Source organism: Panthera onca, chromosome E1, assembly GCF_046562875.1.
Source record: "Panthera onca isolate mPanOnc1 chromosome E1, mPanOnc1 haplotype 2, whole genome shotgun sequence".
Lineage (NCBI taxonomy): Eukaryota > Metazoa > Chordata > Mammalia > Carnivora > Felidae > Panthera > Panthera onca.
The window spans coordinates 4,967,532-4,982,615 of record NC_138352.1 but is presented as its reverse complement, the minus strand read 5'-3'; the positions used below and the strand labels follow the sequence as shown (position 1 = coordinate 4,982,615).

Sequence of the window (15,084 nt, the reverse complement as noted above, 5' to 3'; positions counted from 1 at the left end):
CATGTAATGTGCAAGCCTGTCACCGACTGTTTCTTTTCCAGGGAAATTGTCTCCTCGACCAGGGACCTAGTTACCGTCGACACCAAAACCACAAGCTTTCTTTTAAAAGAAACCATGGAAACCACAGCCTTTCGACTTCACTAACGCAATTGACTCCCTAATGGTCAGTACTGCCGTTAAAAAACTAAATTCAGTGGGTAAATGTGAAAGTCTAATTGGCCTTATTAAACAATTCATGAATTGGAATCATCGAACAAGTGGAGGGGGGAGGGGGAAGGAGCCTTCTGCTGAGCTAAAAGAAAGAAAGCTTTCAAAGGCAGAGAGGGGACATCAAGAAAAGAAAGGAAAGAAGGAAGGAAGAAAAAAGCAAACAAAGGAATTTAGTAGCGAGGAATGCCTTGCTTAGGAGAGGCTGCCCTCTTAAGGAGAGGGGAAGGGGCCTGTCAGTAAATTTCCGAGCCCGGACCGAGAAATTCTACGTTGACTGCTTAAAGGTTACATTCCGGGCAAGTTGAAACTGCAGGTAGGTTACGGATTAAGTCTGGTTTACTGGGAGACAAACCATCAGAGACTCTTAAATACAGAGAACAAAATGAGGGTTGCTGGAGGGGAGGTGGGGGTGGGAGGGTGTGGGGGGGAGGGATGAGCTAAATGGGGGATGGGCATTCGGGAGGGCACTTGTTGGGCTGAGCACTGGGTGTTGCGAGTAAGTGATGAATCGCTGAATTCTATTCCTGAAATCATGATTACGCTATAGTTAACTCACTTGGATTTAAATTAAAAATTAATTAATTAAGAGAAAAAGCCTGGTTTTCTGTACATGCCCTAAGGGGCACTATGTGGGGCCTGTGGTTTTCTTCGGGCCTGTGGTTTTCTTCTTAGCACTGTTCACGAGGAAATTGCCTTGAGGCCTTGCGAGTACATGCTGAAATGTTGACCAACCTTTACAAGAAGAAAGAGCCTATTTTGCTGACTTCTGCCTTCCTCCGTTCAACAAAGCTGGCTTTGCAAATGTGGCTGTCATTCCCCAAGTGTGCAAACTTGGGAAAGTAATCCTAACCCTGAGAGCTTCTGTCCCCAGATCTGTAAAGAAGGGATCATACGGGCGCCTGGGTGACTTAGTTTGTTAAGCATCTGACTCTTGATCTTGGGGTTGTGAGTCTGAGCCCTGCATTGGGCTCCATGCTGGGCATGAAGCCTACTTAAAATAAGTAGTAAATAAGGAAAGAAAGAAGGAGAGAAAGAGAGAGAAAAGAAGGAAGGATCGGAATCTTACCTCTCAGCTTGACAACTATATGAGATACTAACGGCATTTGCCACATACTGAGACTTGTAATCTTTAAATTATCAATATATTTTTTCCAGGAGAGCTTTTAGGGTTATTAGGAAAGAAAGAAAGAAAGAAAGAAAGAAAGAAAGAAAGAAAGGGAGAAAGAAAGAAACAAAGAAACAAAGAAAAGGGAGAGAGAGAGAGGAGATCATAATTACACCTCTCAGCTTGAGAACTAAATGAGATACTGTATATAAAGCACGTAACATAGCTCTTGCCACATACTGAGACTTCTAATCTTTCCATTATCATTAACATATTTTTTTCCAGGTGAGCTTTTAGGGTTATTAGGACATAACAGAGCCAGTAAAAGCACATCCATTAGAATGTTAACTGGAGACACAAACCAAGTGCAGGACAGGTAGATGGATGAGATAAATAATATGTAATCTAACAACACCCAGGATAAGTTTATAAGATATGACACTCTAAAACAATGTTGCCACTCGGGCACCTGGGTGGCTTAGTCGGTTGAGCGTCTGACTTTGGCTCAGGTCATGATCTCACGGCTTGTGAGTTCGAGCCCGGCGTCGGGCTCTGTACTGACAGCTCAGGGCCTGGAGCCTGCTTCGGATTCTGTGTCTCCCTCTTTCTCTGCCCCTCCCCCACTCTTTCTCTCTCTCCCTCTCCCTCTCCCTCCCTCTCTCTCTCTCTCTCTCTCAAAATAAATAAACATAAAAAGAAAAAAAGGCAATGAGGCCAAACCATCAGAAAGCTCAGGGTTGCCAGAGGGACAGAGATCACAGGACAGAGACAACATATTTTTCCCCTTGTTAAAAAACAAAATGCAAGGGTAAATTTGGAGATCTAATTGGCTTTACTGGGCAGCATCCCATCCGGCGGGAAGAGAGATACTCTTCTCACCTCTGGGGACAGTATCTGTGGTCGCTGTGACACCATTGTCTTCTCCAAACTGAGCACCCCGACTTTCTGGGCCATGTGGTCATTTACAGCACTCCCCAGATTGACGCTGAGACCACTCTTGGCCTGGGACGTGTGGCGGCACATTTCCGATCTGCTGGGCTCCTAGAGGGACCGTACCTGCACTTGCCTGTCTATTTTGTTAAACTCCAAGGATATTTCAACTCGATTAGGGGCAAGTTGTAATGGCTTTTGGGGGAAAAAAAAAAAAAAAGCCCGAGAGTCATCTATCTGTTCCTTCGATAGCCATAGCGGTCTTTTATAAACTTATTTATTTATGTATTTATTTATTTTTTAATGTTTATTTTTGAGGAAAAATAGAGTGTGAGTGGGGGAGGGGGAGGGACGAGACAGGGAGACACAGAATCCGAAGCAGGCTCTGCACAGAGCCCGACGCAGGGCTCGAACTCACCAACCACGAGATCATGACCTGAGCCAAAGTCGGAGGCTCAACCGACTGAGCCACCCTCTCTGCAATCTTCTGACGCTTCCCTTTTCTACGTGTCGTTTCCCCCCTTCCTTCCTTCTGGCTGCCGTGTCAGCTCTGCTAAGCACTGGCTCACGTGCGGGGACGGAAACCTTGGGGCTGTTTCCCCCCTTAGAGATCTCAAAAAGTGGGCACCACGCAAGCGTAACACAAGTGCCTTCCATCCCCCAGACCTAAGCAGACGTGTGTCTGTTAGCTAGAAGATGTGCTCACTACCGGGGTATGTGGGTGGCTCCGTTGGCTAAGCAAATCAGCATGCTCTTGATTTCGGCTCAGGGCACTATCTCACGGGTCCGTGGGCTCAAGCCCCGCGTCGGGCCCTGCACTGACAGTGTGGAGCCTGCTTGGGATTCTCTCTCTCCCTCTCTCTCTCTCTCCCCCACCTGCGCCCTCTCTGTCTCTCTCAAAATAAATAAACTTAAAAAAAAAAAAAAATACATTAAAAACAGTAAACTTTGAAAGATGGGGTCAGTCGCCTCACCTCATTTAAGATTTGCCCGTATTTTCTGTGTCCTAAGGTGATGTAGTAAACCATCCAGATTTAAAATATACGAACTCCCAAAGCGTGCCCACCCTTCCGCAGTTCAACGGAGCTTCAGCCTGGAGGAGTACGGCCTCTCGCAGCCCACCCTGGAGCAGGTGGGTCGGTCTTCGTGATTTCATTTATTTGCTTATTAATTTTTAAGCGTTTAGTTTTATTTTGGGGAGCGTGCACGCAGGGGAGGGGCAGAAAGAGAGGGTCCGAGGATCCGAGGCGAGCTCTGCACTGACTGTCTGAGAGCAGCGAGCCCAACACGAGGCTCAAACTCACGAACCTCGAGATCGTGACCTGAGCCCAAGTTGAATGCTCAACTGACTGAGCCACCCACGTGCCCCAGGATTTGTGATTTTATATCAGCCGTGAATATTAAAGTACCGTCTGTGAGTAGACACTGCACTCAGTCCAGAGCTACTGGAGGCCGTGTGGCCTCCTTCTATTCTATTCGTTTCCAGAAGAGGTTTTCTTGGACCTCTCCAAAGAGCAGGAACTGGATGATTTGGAGGAGGAACTTCAGCCCTCAGCCAAGTGCAAGCTTCTGCTGGAACAGCCCGGAAGCCTCAAATACCCTCTGTTTCTAAAAAAGAATTATGCTGTTTTAACTTACTGAAAATGTTTTGGAATGATAAAGCTGCAATATTATAATTATAATGTTATAAGTTCTCCAAGAAACACAGCATAGTTCTTCCTGTAGTGGAGAGGCAGAGCAAGGGCTGGGCAATGGCAGTGACCACGTGAACAGAGGCACATGGCTGAGCCCGCCCCAGGGTCACAGCCTCTGTGTTGTGTCTCTGCACATCATATTTTTCCTTCTTTTTTTTAACTCAACATTATCTGTGAAATCGGCATGGCAATGGGTCACTTTTATTTGTTGTCGTGTGGTATTCCACTGTGTAAATACACCATAATTTATGTATCCATTCAGGCTATTATGACTAAACCTGCTGCGAACATCCTTTTATAGGTCTTTCGATGGACGGCGGCACTCATTTCTGTGTATCTATGCCTACACTCCCAAGTGCCGGTCTTAGAGTAGGCACTTCCCTACCTGTAGTAGATACTATCAAACAGTTATGAAAAGTGGTCGTACAACTTTACAGTCGTCTCAATAGTATGTGAGAATTCTGAGCCGCCCGCATTGTCCTCGGTTTAATAACAGGCATTCTGGTGCGTGTACATGATTTTAATTTACGTTTCCAGACGACTAATGATGTTAAACATCTTTTCATACGTATTGGCCATTTGGAAGTTCTTTTGCTGGAATACCTATTGAGATCTTTTACCCATTAAACAAATCAAATTGTATGCTTTTCGTTTATTGACTTGTGGTATTTCACATATATTATTAATATGAATCCTTTGCTGAATAGATAGATCGATCTACGGTGGAAGTACACAATGGGTGTGTTCTCTTATTTTGTGATTTTTAGTTTCTCACTCTTCCTTTTCACAAATGGAATTTCATTTGTGGATAGTCCTGCTTTATTTTTTTTAATGTTTTATTTTTGAGAGACAGCGCAAGAAGGGGAGGGGCGGGGGGGGGGGCGTGGACAGAGGATCCGAAGTGGGCTCTGTGCCGACACCAGCAAGCCCAACGCGGGGCTCGAACTCACAAACTGTGAGATCATGACCTGAGCCAGAGTCGGACGCTCAACTGACTGGGCCACCCAGGCACCCCTAAATGGTCCTGCTTGAAAAATACTTTGTTTTTCCCAAGGTTATGAAAATATTCCTCTGAATAAGTTTTAACTTTTCCTTTCTAAAAATTATGACTTCTAAGTCATTTTTCTCCATTTGTGAACTGCTAAGACAACAATGCTGAATGCCTATATTGATTGTGGACATCCTTCTTTTTCCCACTCACAGAGGTAAAGCATTCTCTATTTCACCATGAAGAGCGATATTAGCTGTGTTTTTTTTTTTTAAATCCTTCATCGTATTGAAAGATTCCCTTCTTTTCTTAATCCGCAGATAGTTTTTATTATGAATGCGTAGGTAACGTTACGAAATGATTTTTTTCTTCTAGTGAAATAATCATTCATCGCTAGTGGTTATGATGATTAATTAAATGGTTGGATTTTGGAATGCTAGCCAGCCTTCTCGGACCAGTTCATGGCCAGTTAAGCCATGGTCACCTGGATTTGATCTGGTAACATTTGGTTAGGACTTTGCATCCATGCTTATGAGGCATGTTGCTCTATCATTTTCATTTCTTGACATGCCCTTGTCCGACTTGGTATGCAAATAGTGCTGGCCTCCTAAAACACGTCGGAAACTTGGGTGGATCACACCAGGTCAGATGTCGGAAGGGACACTCAGACTCCTCACATAAGCTGTTAAAGGTAAAGGATATGCTAGATCAGAGAAAAGCATAGGCAAGCATTGGGCTCTGGAAATAGTGCCCTGGGCTTCTTTCTCAATCACATGGAATATGCTTCTTGGCCTGAAGATCCACCAAGATGTGTGCAAGAAATGTGACATCAGGGAAGTCTGGGAAAAAGTTTCCAGCAAGATGGTCTATACCTCACTGCTCATGACGCCAAGCTATCTTCAGGAGTTGGGCCAAGAGACCCTGGCCCTCCCATCGGTCCGGATCATAATTCTCTCCTTTGTCTCCCACCATATCAGCTGACTCTGGCTTTGCAGGAACTGTAGATTCCTCCTTTGACTACTCATCAAATATTGAAAAAGTCCCTGATGGCAGCATAAAGAGGAACCTTCACCGGTTCAGTTGCAGCTCTACAGGTTGGTGGAACATCTGGATCATCTACTCTCTTTAGTTTTCCGCTAAAATGTTAGCAATTACTCTATTCATTTCTTCCACTTTCAAGTCATTTTTAATTAAGCTTCTACACGGTCGACGGCCTCAGAAGGAGTCTTCCACTTCCTATGTATGACTGGCGTTGTACAATTCTTTTTTCATTATGCGTTATACAACCCCACATTTACCCTGGCTAATAAGCTGGGGATGGGGAGTCTGTCCCTTTATACAAATCTCTGCAAAAGCTGCTGCGACCTGACGGTCTGGTTGAGACCCTAACCTTCCCTTCCACTTGGGTGTATCTTTGACATTCGTGTGTAAAATCCGCTTCAGTAGAGGGTCCAAGGAGTTCCTTGGGGCCCCTGGGTGGCTCAGCTGGTTAAGCATCTGACTCTTGGTTTCAGCTCAGGTCATGATCTCACACTTCGGGGGACTGAGCTCTGCATCAGGCTCTGTGCTGATGGCGCAGAGCCTGCTTGGGATTCTCTCTCCCTCCCTCTGTCTCTGCCTCTTCAGCGTTCATGCTCTCTTTCTCTAAATAAATAAATATAAATAAATAAACAAATAAATAAAAAGAGGGGGTTCCTTAAGATCGTTCACAGAACACCCTAACTCTTTGACCACATCTCCCCATGTTTGGGTAGTCTTGATTGTCCTCCAACCGCCTGCTACCTATATAATCTTTTTGGTGATCATTGATGGGACAGGGACCCAAGCCATCAAAACAGATTTCCCCCAAACTCCTTACGATGTTATGTCCCTTTCTTACAGACTGAATCGCCAGCCGTAACTCAGCAATTCTGGTGGCCCACACTATTTCTCAGTTACTTTCATTTTTGGTGAATGAACCCAAAGCAGCCAGGGTACCATTTTCCTGGCTGACCTCAGCCAGAATTTCTTTTGTAATGTACTTGTAATTCATAGAGATATACCAACACCAAAACCCCAGATAAACTTTTCCTTTTGTCCATGGCTACGGTGCTTTAGCGACAACCCCCAGGGATGGTTACAAAACCCAGCTGGCAACGGTAGTTCTTCAACAGGTCTTTCTTCTGCAAACTTTTGTATTTGTCTCTCTCCCAAACAGAGCCACGGCCATTATTAAAACCGTGGAGCCAGAGAGACTTTAAAAAATCTTCTACCACGGTGCTAATTCCATAAATTGTATAGAGGCAGATAATTGAAAGGACTCACAAGACCCTTTGGGGTGTGTATTTCTGTAAGGTACAGCAGGAGAAAATAAAGGAGGGGCAGGGAAAGTATCGGGGGCCTGAGAAAATTCCAGAAGTAGATCCCCATCATCCTTTTTCAATCACACAGGTAACTGTTTGTATTTGAATCATCAGCCACCAAGATAATGTGCAAGGAATACTCGTTCCAGGAAAGCCCAGGTGAAAGTAAACAGAGGCATGTGTACCCCCCCCACCCCCCCACCCCCACTGGTGATTTATCCAAACCAGGCTGTGTAACTGGTTAAATTAGAAGTAAACTATCAACCCAACATCGCTATACAATGAAGACAAGGTGGCCCCAGGTACTGGCAGGGGCGTTTCACACTTTAAGCGGCACATTGTAAATTACTAGCTGGCCCTTCTAGTGTTCTCTTGGCCAAGTGTCAGTAGTTAACTTCTTAGAAAAATTTTCCATCGAGACCTGGATGTGTCCCTCTTCTCCTCCAGGGAAAGGTTTGTGGTGATACATTCAACTCCTTACATTGTGAAAGAATGATTCAATTTTGAAAATATCTTCTTGCGTTACTTTGGGTAAGTGTGCGTGTGTGTGTTTTTTAAAGGATTTCTCATTTAATCCAAATTTTCAAATTTATTAAGATATGGTAGTTTATAACACCCCTGTTCCTTTTTTTTTTAATGGAGTTTGTTTATTTGTTTTGAGAGAGAGACAGACAGTGCAAGTGGGTGAGGGGCAGAGAGAGGGAGAGAGAGAATCTCGAGCTGACTGGACACTGTCAGTGCAGAGCCCCATTCGGGGCTCGAACTCACGAACCGTGAGGTCATGACCTGAGCCAAAATGGAGAGTCAGATGCTTAACCAACTGAGCCATTGGGCGCCCCCTTGTTCCTTTTCTATATTAGCAGGATTGATAAAGAAACTTTCCTTTTCATTCCTGATAAGTAATTTGTCTCTTATTTTCTTAGTCGACCTAGTAGATTATAAAATTTTATTATTATTTTTCAAGAATCAAATGCTGACTTTGTCGGTCTTTCTCTTTGGGGCAACTAAACTTCTCTGTCAGGTTGAACTTACTGTTGTATTTCTGGCTTCTTAAGACTGAAGCTTCAATCACTGATTTTCAAACTTTTTCTTTTCTAATATATCCATTTAGAGCTACAAATTGCCCCCTAATCATTACTTAGGATATAGTCACAAGTCTGATATGTTGTATTTTCATTATCATTGAGAAATAACGTTGGGGCACCTGGGTGGCTCAGTCAGTTAAACATCCAACTTCAGCTCAGGTCATGATCTCGCGGTTTGTGGGTTTGAGCCCCGCATCAGGCTCTTTGCTGAGAGTTCAGAGCCTGGAGCCTGCCTCAGATTCTGTGTCTCCCTCTCTCTCTCTGCCCCTCCCCCACTTGTGCTCTGTCTCTGTCTCTCAAAAATAAATAAACATTAAAAAAAATTTTAAAGAAATAATGTTTTCTAATTTTTCATTTTGATATCTTTTTTAGTAACACTTTGATTTTTTTTTTGGTACCATTTCTTATTTAGAATTGCATTACATTTGTGCAAACACATACATGTACATATACACATGTGCACACATTACTATTATATTTTAGAAAATATTTCATTTTAATCTATATTTTCTTTCAGGCCCCCCCAAATAATTAAGTTAGTTAGTGGTTTACATCTTTAAAAAAATTTTTTTTAATGTTTTTATTTTTGAGAGAGAGACAGAATGCGAGTGGGGCAGGGGCAGAGAGAGAGGGAGACACAGAATCTGAGGCAGGCTCCAGGCTCTGAGCTGTCAGCCCAGAGCCCCAAGCAGGGGTAGAACCCATGAACTGGGAGATCATGACCTGAGCCGAAGTCAGACACTCAACCAACTGAGCCACCCAGGAGCCTCAACATATTTTTAAATATTTATTTATTTAAAAGTTTCGGTTAATTAGTGAGATCTACTGTCCTCCTGTTGTGGCCTTATTAATTTTTACTTTTGTTTTTTTGGCTCTTTGATTTGGCTTTCTTTTTCGTTTGTTTTGTTGTTATTTTTTCTGACTTTCTGTGCTGGACATTAAATTTGTATTTTATTTTATTTTTTTTTCATATAGGAATATTTGTTGGAGGGGGCTATCAGGAAGACCCCGGGGTTGGCCGCAGCAGTCAGAGGCTGCTCGCCCCTCCCCTGTCCCTGGAATGTAGGCCCCATCCACCAGAGCCATTTTGAAGGTCACAACCCTGAGAGAGCAATGTGCTGCTGAGACCATTTGCAGGGTTTACGTGATCGAACCCCGTTAAGGACTCTGGGTAAACATTTAAGATTCTGGCCTGGGTGCAGACATCTACTCGTCTGGAGGTGTGGGACACAAGCCTTATAAGTAAGTCCCTTTGTTTCTTAAACCTAATATATGCCACTGATTCTGATACGTAGTGTTTTGTTATCATTTCATTTTATAAAATGTTTAACTTCAATTTTTATTTCCCTTTCCATTCAAGAGATGTTTAATAAAAGGTTGGGCAGTTTCCATGTGGAATGCCTTTTAAATTCCGCTGCTAATTCTTAGTTTTACCACATCGCTTTTTGAGAATGTTGTTTATATAATATTTCTATTTGATATAGAACTTGGTGACTGATTTTTGTGACCCAGTGGAGGATCACTGTATGTGACTGGTTCCTGTGCATGAGAGGTGAAGCTGTATTCTCAGTAATCAGGGTGTAAAGTTACTTATATTGACGTAGGATACATTTTGACATTAATTCAGATTTACGGAAAGGCTGCAGGAATATTTTCACACATGCAAAATACACAAACACGAGCCCAGCCATACATGCATACGTACATACATAGTACATGCAGTAACTTGTTCATTGTGATTTTTAAAACAGATAGAACTTTGTATAGGAATGACTGTAGTTTTATGCATTGATATCTATATATCAATATAGAAAATGTATTTCTTTTTGAGAGGGAGAGTGGGGGGGGGGGGCTGAGAGAGGGTCAGAGGAGCAAAGCGGGCTCCGTATTGGCAACAGTAAGCCCGATGCGGGGCTCCAATTCACGAACCAGGAGATCACGACCTGAGCCAAAGTCCAGTCTCAAGCGACTCAGCCACCCAGGCGCCCCTGTATATAGTACCTTTTTAATTATGGTGTTCCCGTCTTCTGGATCCTTCCTATGTTTTGTCCATTTCCTCTGTCTTGTGCTCAAGGTGGTGTGTTAAAGTATTCTACTATTGTGGTGCCCTGTTGCTGTCTCCTTTGCATCTCTGTAATTTTTATTTTATAAAATTGGTTGCTGGGTTTTTGGTGAATAAATATCATAATTATTATACGGGGCGTCCGAGTGGCTCAGTCAGTTAAGCGTCCGACTTAAAGTCAGGTCATGATCCCACTGTTCCGTGAGTTCGAGCCCCACCTCGGGCTCACTGCTGTCAGCCTGTCAGCCCATTGTCCACTTCCGATCCTATGTCCCTCTCTCTCTCTGCCCCTCACCTGTTGGCGCTCTCCCCAAAATAAATATTTTTTAAAAATCATAATTATTACAAATTAATTGTCATGTTCAGTTTTTTTCCTTGAGTTGTATTTTGCTTGATATCAGTATTCCTACATAGGATTTCTTAATAATTTTTTTAATGTTTATTTTGGGGAGATAGAGTGGGGGAGTGGTAGAGAGAGAGGGAGACATAGAACCTGAAGCAGACTCCATCCAGGCTCTGAGCTGTCAGCACAGAGCCCTATGCTGGACTGGAGCCCACAAAGCACAGGATCACGACCTGGGTCAAAGTCAGACACTCAACCGACTGAGCCACCCAGGTGCCCACCTACATAGGATTTCTTATTACTAATCACCCGGTGTATTTTTGCCAATCTTTCATTCTTGCTAGTGACAATTTGCGTGTTTGTGTGTTTATTAATGGTTAGGTTAGCTAGAGCTCAACGATGTTATCAGTCTTCGCGAAGACTACAAATTCTAGTTTCATTGAATTTCTTTATTATTTTCCTATTTTATTCTAGTCACCAAAACTAGAAATTGTCCTCTAAGTACTGTTTTAGCTGCTTCTCACAAATTTTGATATATTGCATTTCATTTTTACCTCTTCGAAATATTTTTCTTTTTAATATATTCTTTGAAAAATGCATTATTATAAGTATGTTGTTTAATTTCCAATTATTTGGGGATTTTCCAGGTATGTTGCTATCATTATTTTCCATTTAATTCCCTTTTGGTCAAAGTGCACTTGTAAGATATTTTTAATTTATCAAGCTTATTGAGATTTGTTTTGTGTTTAATATATATCTACTATGATGAATAGTCGATGTGCATTTATTTTTTTTTTTAAATGTTCTGGGGGCACCTGGGTGGCTCAGTCAGTTAAGCATCCGACTTCGGCTTAGGTCATGATCTCATAGTTTGTGGGTTTGAGCCCCACATCGGGCTCTGTGCTGACAGCTCAGAGCCTGGAACCTGCTTTGGATTCTATGTCTCCCTCTTCCTCTGCCCCACCTCTGCTAGCACTCAGTCTCTCTCTCTTAAAAATAAATAAAATGATAAAAAAAAATCTTTTTTTTAAATCTGTTCTTTTTTTTTTTTTTTTTGTGCCTGGAGTGCTCAACAGGAGTCATTTAGTTTAAGAAGCTTGGTTGTATTCAAATTTCCTATATAGTTACTTTTTATCTAATGATTTTACCAGCTACTCAACTCAGCTGTTGAAATCTGCAGCTTTAACTGTGGGCTTGTTTGTTGGCCTTTTCTGTTCTGTTGTTTTTCTTTTCTTCTTTTTTTCTCTTTCCACTCATTTTTTTTATTAAATAAATATGGCTGCTAGTAGTCCTGTTTTTTTTTCATTCATGAGTTTTCAAGCTCTGCTCTTAGGTCTATATACACTTAGTTTTTCATGTCTTTTAATGAATTGACCTCTGCATGATTAGGAAAGACCCCTCCCTCACCAGCAATAATTCTTGTCTTGAAGTTAGTAGAGCCACACCAGTTTTCTGTGATGAGTCTTCTCATGGTGTTTCTTTCCCAGTGTTGGAGTTTTCATCTTTGGGTCTTTAAAGTGTGTTTTCGTTCTTTGCGGATCGCATGTATCTATGGCAGACTTTTCAAATTAAGTCCGGAAAACTCTCTTATAATTGGGATGTTTTCATAATTTGTATTTGGTGTCATTATTGACATTGGTTGAATTCAAGCTACCATGATTTTGTATTTCCTATCTACTCACCGATGTGGTTTTGGGGTGATGATGGGAATTTGGAGCCGAAGGCCAAGAAAGAATTCTTGAGACGTCTTGGGTGCAAAAAGATGGCTTTAGTAAAGCACGGGGACAGGACCCGTGGCCAGAAAGAGCTGCCTGGGGAATTGTGAGAAGTTACTGATTATATACCTGGGAGTTGGGGTAGATAAAGGTAAGGGGAAGTTTCCAAAAAGATTTTCACGTACTAAAGAAGACTCCCAGGATCCTGGAGGCCCAGCTGTTGTCAAGCCAAGGTTGTTTTTCCCTCCAGCAAAGCATTAACATTAAGACAGTAGGGAGTTCCTAGAGAAAAGTTATACTCGGACTGCCCCAAGTATTTGTCAATGGGCTGCAGGTTATAAGGAAATTTAATTTTCTTTTGTTTTTATTTTTGAAGTTTTTAATGTTTATTTATTTTTGAGAGAGAATGAGAGAGACAGAGCACGAGCAGGGGAGGGGCAAAGAGAGGGGGACACACAGAATCCGAAGAAGGCTCCGGGCCCTGACCTGTCAGCACAGAGCCCACAACACAGGGCTCGAACCCCTGAGCCACAAGATCGTGACCTGAGCCAAAGTCAGATGCTTAACTGACTGAGTCACCCAGGCGCCCCAGGAAATTTGATTTTCTACCATTTCCTTCTGTCTTTGTTTTCCACATCAGTCACTAGGTCCATTTGTTACTACTCCTACTTTTTTTTTTTTTTTTTACTGATTTTATACCTTTGGTATTCCACTTTCTCTACACACTTGTCCTATTAGTTATATTTATCTATTTATTTTTAGTGGCTGTTCTAGGGCTGACATTATGTACTTTTCATTTTTGTTTTGCAATGGTTGCATGGTTTCTGATAAGAAATTAACCTGCCTGTTTTGCAGAGTTGTAGTAGAAACAGTTCTCCGACACAGTCCCCTGCTTCCTGTCTAAAATCAGATGGGTCCAGCAAACTTCTGCTTGAAGTTCGTGAGCCCACGAGTATTTGCAAAAGGACACAGGACTCAGAACTGAGTGGCTCGATCACCTGTAAATCATTCACGCATGAGAAAGGAAAGAACCAAAACAAACGAATAGTGGCATATGCTATTTGTGTGATCTCTGAAAATTGAATTGCAGCAAAGAATGGAAAACATGGAGGAGTCATGTGGTCAGCAGGAGCTACTCCATGAACAGCTGCAGAAGGCTCTCCTTTCAATAGTTTAGCCAGAAAAAGAATTATTGAAAAGTTATCAGGTGTTTACTGTGAGATAACGCACCTGATTTTAGTAGCCTGATTTTTTTTTTTACTTTTTTAAAAATGTTTTATTTATTCTTGAGAGAGAGAGAGAGAGAGACAGCCCGAGCAGGGGAGGGGCAGAGCGAGAGAGGGACCCAGAATCAGAAGCGGGCTCCAGGCTCCGAGCTGTCAACACAGAGCCCGCCACGGGGTCATGACCTGAGCCGAAGTTGGACACTTTACCGACGGAGCCACCCAGGCGCCCCTTTGGTAGCCTGATTAAATACAAACTCCTCACCTAACGGTTAAGAGTGCATTTTAGCCAGTATTAGAATATAGTCATTGTATGCAGACCTGAGATTGTCCGTAGACGTCATACCATCATTGGCTAACTTTACACGTGAAGAAACTTATCTGCATGTGTGAGAACAGGGAGACCTTTATTACAGGCGTGGGCTCTTGTGTGTAATTGAAGCGTCCTTGGGGCTTCCAGGCCTGGTTTCCAGTTGTGTATTGCTGGGCCCCAGCTCTGGTGCGTTAACGGTGTTTAGCGATAGCCATCCGATATCGTCATTCTCGTATTTACTTGCTGAGACACCATAATCTCAAATGCCTCATAGATATGTACTTGCTAGTGCCTTCGTTTCCACCAGTGCATTTCTTTTCTGGGACCATTTCTGCTATTAAATGTTAGACTCTCTGGTGCACGACATTGGAATTTTGAGGGCAAGATAATAAGAGACGAGTATCTCTTAGAAGAAAGAGGGTGGGAGTGGTGATGTAAGAGCAAGAAAGCCTCAGGCAACCTGGGGGAGAGCTCTAGACAAGTTCTGCCATCCAGGGTTGTCCATATCAGGTTGGGACAGTTGGGCTTTGTATCCTAGCCTCACTCAGTCGCCACTGGATGCAAGTGGCCCCGAGGAAGAAGGTGACCTTGTGCAGCGAAAGCAGATCCAGAAGGAACTGGCAGCCGAAGCAGCTCAGAGCCCGCTTTAGATTATCTGTCTCCTTCTCTCTCTGCCCCTGTCCCACCCATCCTCTCTCTCTTTCTCTCCCTCTCTCTCAAACATAAATAAACATTAAAAAAAAAAAAAATAAGTAATGGAATGTTGAAATTAGACTTTGGGAAGCAGAGAATTTCAAGCATTAAAATAATCCATGTATATGATCTATTGGATTTGACCATCATACAGCAAATGTTAAAACCTCAAATTGAGGGGTGCCTGGGTGGCTCAGTTGGGTGTCTGACTTCGGCTCAGGTCATGGTCTCACGGTTCGTGAGTTTGAGCCCCGCGTCAGGGCTGTGTTGACAGCTCAGAGCCTGGAGCCTGCTTCAGATTCTGTGTCTCCCTCTGTCTCTGCCCCTCCCCCTCTCACACCCTGTCTCTCTGTCTCCGTCTCTCTCCCTCTCTCAAAAACA

General features: G+C 43.0%; 1 protein-coding gene across 2 annotated transcripts in view; it reads left to right on the top strand.

Moving 5' to 3' along the window:
- The window catches only part of ABCA8 (ATP binding cassette subfamily A member 8), a 91,574-nt gene continuing 76,490 nt past the window's right edge, over positions 1–15,084 (top strand). Inside the window, exons 1-4 of one of the 2 annotated variants that reach the window (XM_060645586.3) lie at positions 1–163; positions 3,257–3,377; positions 5,905–6,025; positions 9,330–9,596. The gene's annotated coding sequence lies outside the window, so the exon portion shown is untranslated. Of the gene's footprint in view, positions 164–293; positions 524–3,256; positions 3,378–5,904; positions 6,026–9,329; positions 9,597–15,084 lie in introns of those variants that run through there. The other variant, XM_060645585.3, reaches the window with a different exon arrangement.